Genomic DNA, 4923 nt, shown 5'->3' with positions numbered 1-4923 from the left:
AAGCCCATGCTGGCCCCCAATAGGCCACGAGACGGAGTTGAGCCCACCTGAAAGTGGGGGATGCAGGCCAGCCCCCCTGTTCCCCCAACCTCACCACTCCCCATGACAGCTGCAGCCACCAACCCTGACTGTAGCTGCAGGACAGACCCTGAGCCTGAACCCGCTGGCTGAGTCCACCTTAAATTCAGGATGCGAGAAATGGAGACAGAATAACATGATTATTGTTCCTTTGTTTATTTAGTTTTGAGACAGAGTCACTCTGTCACCCAGGCTGAGTGCAGTGGTGTGATCATAGTTCACTGCAGCCTCAAACTCTTGGGCTTAAGCAATCCTCCTGCCTTAGTCTCCCGAGGACCTGGGACTTTAGGCACATGCCACCAAGCCTGGCTAAGTTTTAGGGTTTTAGTAAAGACGGGGTCTTGCTGTGTTGCCCAGGCTGATCTTGAACTCCTGGGCTGAAGCGATCCTCCTGCCTTGGCCTCCCTCCCAAAGTGCTGCGATGATGGGTGTGGGCCACTGTGCCCGGCCCCTTCTTCCTTTCTGCCACGACACCTTGTGTTCCTGCCTGAGGCCCTCCAACGGCTTCCACTGCCCCTAGAATAAAATCCAGAGCCTTCCTTTGGTCCCAAAGGCAAGCGATCTACCTCCTTGTTCTGTGAACAAGCCGCGCTGGTTCCCGCCCTGGGGCCTTTGCACCTGCTTTGTCGTGTCGGCCTGGAGTGCCTGACCTAGATGTTCTAGCTGTTCTCAATTGGCTTCTTCTCAGACTCCTCAGACAAGGCCTTCCTGACCTGGGCCTGAAATCCTTTGCCTGAAGGGCTGCACCCGCGGCGCTCTCTGACTTACTGTTCCTCCTCAGAGACTGAGGGCTCCGTGAGGGCCTGGTCTTAACGCCGTGTCCCCAGCACTTAGTATAGTGCCTGGCACATAAACCTGTGCTTCAAGAGTGTGTAGATATTTCCTAGAGCAACCCTCTGAGCTGGCTGTGGCCCAGGGGAGCAAGACGAGCCTCCGGGAGGCTGACGGCGAAAGTCACTGTAATCATGTTTATTTAACTCTATATATCCAAAATGTTTTTTTCAACCTGAAATTCATACAAAAATTCCCAATTGAGAAATTTTGCATTCTTTACTAAGCCTTTGAAAGCTGGCGTGTGTTCTGCCCTTACCGCACTGCGCAGTTTGGACCGGCTACGTCTCTCGTGTCCAGCGGCCACACGTGGCCATCGCTCCTGGGCTGGATGGCTCTGGTGTAGCTAGACTCTCGGCTTTCGTTCCTTGAAGCCTCCAAACATCCTTTCGTACATGTCTTCATTCACAAAATGTTCACACAATGATAGTGGGCTCCTGTGCTATTTTCAACTTCATTTCTGTTTGTGTATTTAAAAGAAAACAAAATGATTTAATAGGGAGTTAAAACGACGTGGAGAGAGAGGCTTCCCACCCTGCTGGCGGGGCAGTCATCTCCCTTTCTGGGGAGTGTGAACTGGAAAGGCCTGATCCCTAGTCGCTGGGGGCCTGAGATAATGACTTAATTAACGCCTGCGCTGGGCAGTTTTGATCTTCAAGGAGTCCAGCCCACTCGGCTGGTGTTGCTTTTGGATTAATTGCCTAGAACGAAGAAAGCCTTGCCCAGAGATAAAGGGAAACGTGGGGCTTCGTCATTACAAATTGTTCTGAAATCTGCTCTGGCGCTGGGGGCAGAGGCCAGGATTTGGGGGCTCAGCTGGTCCCCCCACCCCCAACCCAGGCGCAGGCAGGTGGCCAGCAGTGCGCTTGCCCAGGGCACACTAGCGCAGCTTTTCCTGGGCAGGTGGGCAGGAGGGAGGCTTCCCAACAGTGGAGGCAGCTGTGTGCAGTGACGGCTGTCGGCCTCACGCTTTTCAGATGAGGGAACAGACACCCAGGGCAGTCTAGGGACAGAGCTCGCCAAGGTCAAGGGGCAGAGAGTGGAGGGAACTGGCCTCTGCCCCCCTCCCTGCGCCTTGGAACTGGGGATCCAGGGGGTGTTGGCTGCCACCCGTACTCCTGGGTGGCCACAGCGTCTTTCCTGTTCCTGCCTGTACACCCCACGTACAAATGCCCCTGCGAATTGAGGATAGTCTATATTTACCGAGGTTGCAGAGGTACCCCTGGGGTGCTGAGCCCCGCTCCAAGTCTTCGCTTAGAGTTGATGCGTGAGTGTCCATGAAATTATACAAGGAAAGAGCTTGGCACCTGGCGCCATTGACGTCGCTGTAAATGTCAGCCGTTACTGCTACTACTAAATAACAACGACGGCGATCGCTGCGTGCCTGCTGGTGCCAAGCCCCGGAGGGGCCCCGGACACGCAGTTTGGGTGGGGATGGGTATGAGGGGGCAGCGCTGGGCTCGGCGAAAGTTTCTTCTCTCCAGTCCCCTACCCAGAGGAATGGCCAAGGCCTTTCCCGCCCTCCCTGGGTGCCAGGGTCTTGGGGAGGGGCGGGAGGCAACCAGTCCCGGGCAGACGTCCGGCCACCCGCCCCTGCTGCGCGACGGCCCCCCTCGCTCGGCCTATTTGGGGCACCTGACTCACGGTAATTATGGGCCCGCGGGCACGTCGGGGCGCGCCGGGAGAGGCCGGATGCACCGGCTCCGGGGGCGACCGGACATCCCAGGCCGCCAGGTGCACCTTGCTTCCCACCAGCACCTCCCCGCACCCGCCGGGAGCTCCCCGCTGCTTCCGCCAGGGGCCCCGGGCTCACCTCGGGGCGCCCACGGACTCCCAGACGCGCGCCGCAGCATGGGGTGCGAATGTTTCGGGGGCGGCGCGCGGGGCGCGTCTGCCTCCCGCACAAAGCCAGGCTCCGTCCCGGGGTCCGCGCCTCTGTCTCCCGGGCCTGGGCGGGGACGCCCACGCCTCCTCCGACGCGGGAGTATATTTAGCCTCATTATCAAATGTTTGCAGTGAACTGTGTGAACCGACTAATAGCGGCTGGAAGTGAAACTCGATTCCTGGCCAGAAAGAAGCATGTGACCGCCCCCATCTGCAAGGATCGCGGCAGGGCGGGCGGGGCAGGTGCTGCAGCCTCCGCGCGCAAAACCCGCCGGCGGGGCCCGGGTCGCACCGTCCCCTCCTGGGCCGAGCACCTGAAACCCACCTCGTCCCTCCGTCCCCCTCCCCAGGGGCTGCAATGAGGACGCTGGGAGTTTGAATGGAAACGAAGGCCGGGGAGGGGGGGCCGCGCGGGCGTGGGTTTTTTATCCAAGTCGGTGACCTCTTGGTTAAGTCAGCCCTGCGGTTTCAGCGCCCAATCCCCCCAAAAAGCCTGTGGGGGTCCACGTCTCCTTGTTTCTTCCGGGGATCCGGCGGAGAATGTGGCGGGGCCGGGCAGGGGGGTCCCAGTCCCACGCCGGGTGCGCCGTGCCCCGAGTCTCCCCAGAAGGCGGCTGTCGCGCGGCTGCACAAGTTTTCGCCTCCCTCGCGCGGCCGCTGTTGTTGTGGTCGTCATGGCGACGGGTCGCGGTTTTATTTTTAATAGCGGCCGGCGATTAGAGAGATGCCTGCACCGCTTTCGCCTAAGCTCTGCGTCCCCCGCGGGTGAAGCACCCACGCCCCGCCCCAGCCCCCGCCTCGCTCCAGCGCCCCTTGCACGTCCCCAGGTGGCCCTAAACTCTAGCTGGGCGCACCCGTAGCTCCAGGCCGGGCAGGGGAGCCGAGGGAAGCAGCCATCTAGGCCCTCAGAGGCGGCGAGGACCCCCAGGATCCCTCAAGCTGGGAGGGACGGGTACCCCATCCCCAATACAACGCGACCTTCCTCCTTGCCTTCCACACCGTCTTACCGAGTCCTCTAACCCCACAGAGGTGTCCTCGGGCCCCCTCTGCGCGCGAGCAGTCCGAGGCCCAGGAAGACAGGATGCGCGCCACTCCGGGATAACTGGCCGAAGAATGAGGCCGGGGTCCGGCCTGCCTCCTGGCCCTGCGAGTCCGGCTCTTTCCAGAAGCCATCCAGTGGGTGTCCCCTCCCAAGCCGCAAGTTCCCCCTGGAGGGACAAGGCCTGGCTTTAAGGGGCTCCTCCACGTTTCCAAGGCTCCCCTGGTTCTGTCCCGGCCCCGCTTGGTCCTGACCACCCAGGGGGCATGCTTTACCGCGGGGGTCGTGGTGTGGGGCTGCGGCCAACGGAAGGGAGAGACGTGGGGAGGGGGGCTGCAGGTGTGTGGAAGGGCGCGTGTAGACGCGACCCACTGGGAGCGGAGGGAGAGGCCTCGCCCCCCAAATATTTGGGGGAAGGGGAGAGCCCCCGAAGCGCTCTCCGGATTCGGCCTTTGAAATGCTAGAGCTGGCCTAGCTGGGGATGAAAGACCGCCTGCGGGGCTGCGCCTTAACGGCCTTTGTCTGGAGGGAGGGCGACCGCGACGGGGGCAGGGGTTTAATCCACAGGGTTGGGGGTGACGGCTGGGGCGGGCGGGATTCTCCCCTGCTCACCCAAGGAAGCGTCTCCTGGGCTCCAGGGGCCTAGGCCGTCTAGCCTCGGGGTCTGCACAGCACGCCACCCCGCTGGACCCGGTACCAGGACGCGTAGACCCCCTGGCAGGGCACTGACGAGCACCTGGACCTGTAGTCAGGGTCCAATCCCTCCTGGTCTAGGGAGGCGAAATCCATCCAGCCCAGGCGCACCCGCCCTTTCTCGGCGTGGGAGCCGTCTAGCCACGCTCAGACCTCGGCCTCCGCGCGCGTTCCTCCCCCGCATCGCGCTCTGAGCTGCGCCTCGGCCGGAGGTGGCGCTCTGTGCGCCCCACGGATCCCGACGCGGGAGGCTCAGAACCCGGGGGACCCTCACCGGTGGCTCCTTTCCCTTCCATCCCCTCGACTTCCCGGCTCAGGGCGCGGCCCTGCCTTCGGCGCGGGAGTGGGGGACTGGGGGGCGCGGGGTCCCAGGGTGGGGACGAGGCGGGCTGCAGGCC

The 4923-nt window shown here is 62.1% G+C and overlaps 1 long non-coding RNA gene across 4 annotated transcripts; it reads right to left on the bottom strand.

Moving 5' to 3' along the window:
• Positions 1-218: 218 nt before the first annotated feature.
• On the bottom strand, positions 219-4466 carry LOC104004233 (uncharacterized). Of its 4 annotated transcripts, none has more exons than XR_010158752.1 (4): positions 2723-3794; positions 2113-2262; positions 1169-1369; positions 219-594 (listed from the first exon to the last, which is right to left on the bottom strand). It is a non-coding gene; the product is annotated as an uncharacterized LOC104004233 (long non-coding RNA). The 4 variants fall into 4 exon arrangements; XR_010158753.1 differs by having other exon boundaries at positions 2113-2234; XR_677121.5 differs by having other exon boundaries at positions 2113-4466.
• Between the last annotated feature and the right edge of the window lie 457 nt (positions 4467-4923).

The sequence above is a fragment of the Pan troglodytes genome, chromosome 6 (assembly GCF_028858775.2).
Source record: "Pan troglodytes isolate AG18354 chromosome 6, NHGRI_mPanTro3-v2.0_pri, whole genome shotgun sequence".
In the NCBI taxonomy this organism is placed as follows: domain Eukaryota; kingdom Metazoa; phylum Chordata; class Mammalia; order Primates; family Hominidae; genus Pan; species Pan troglodytes.
Note: the sequence above shows the minus strand (reverse complement) of the source record. Positions and strands in the feature narration are given on the sequence as shown.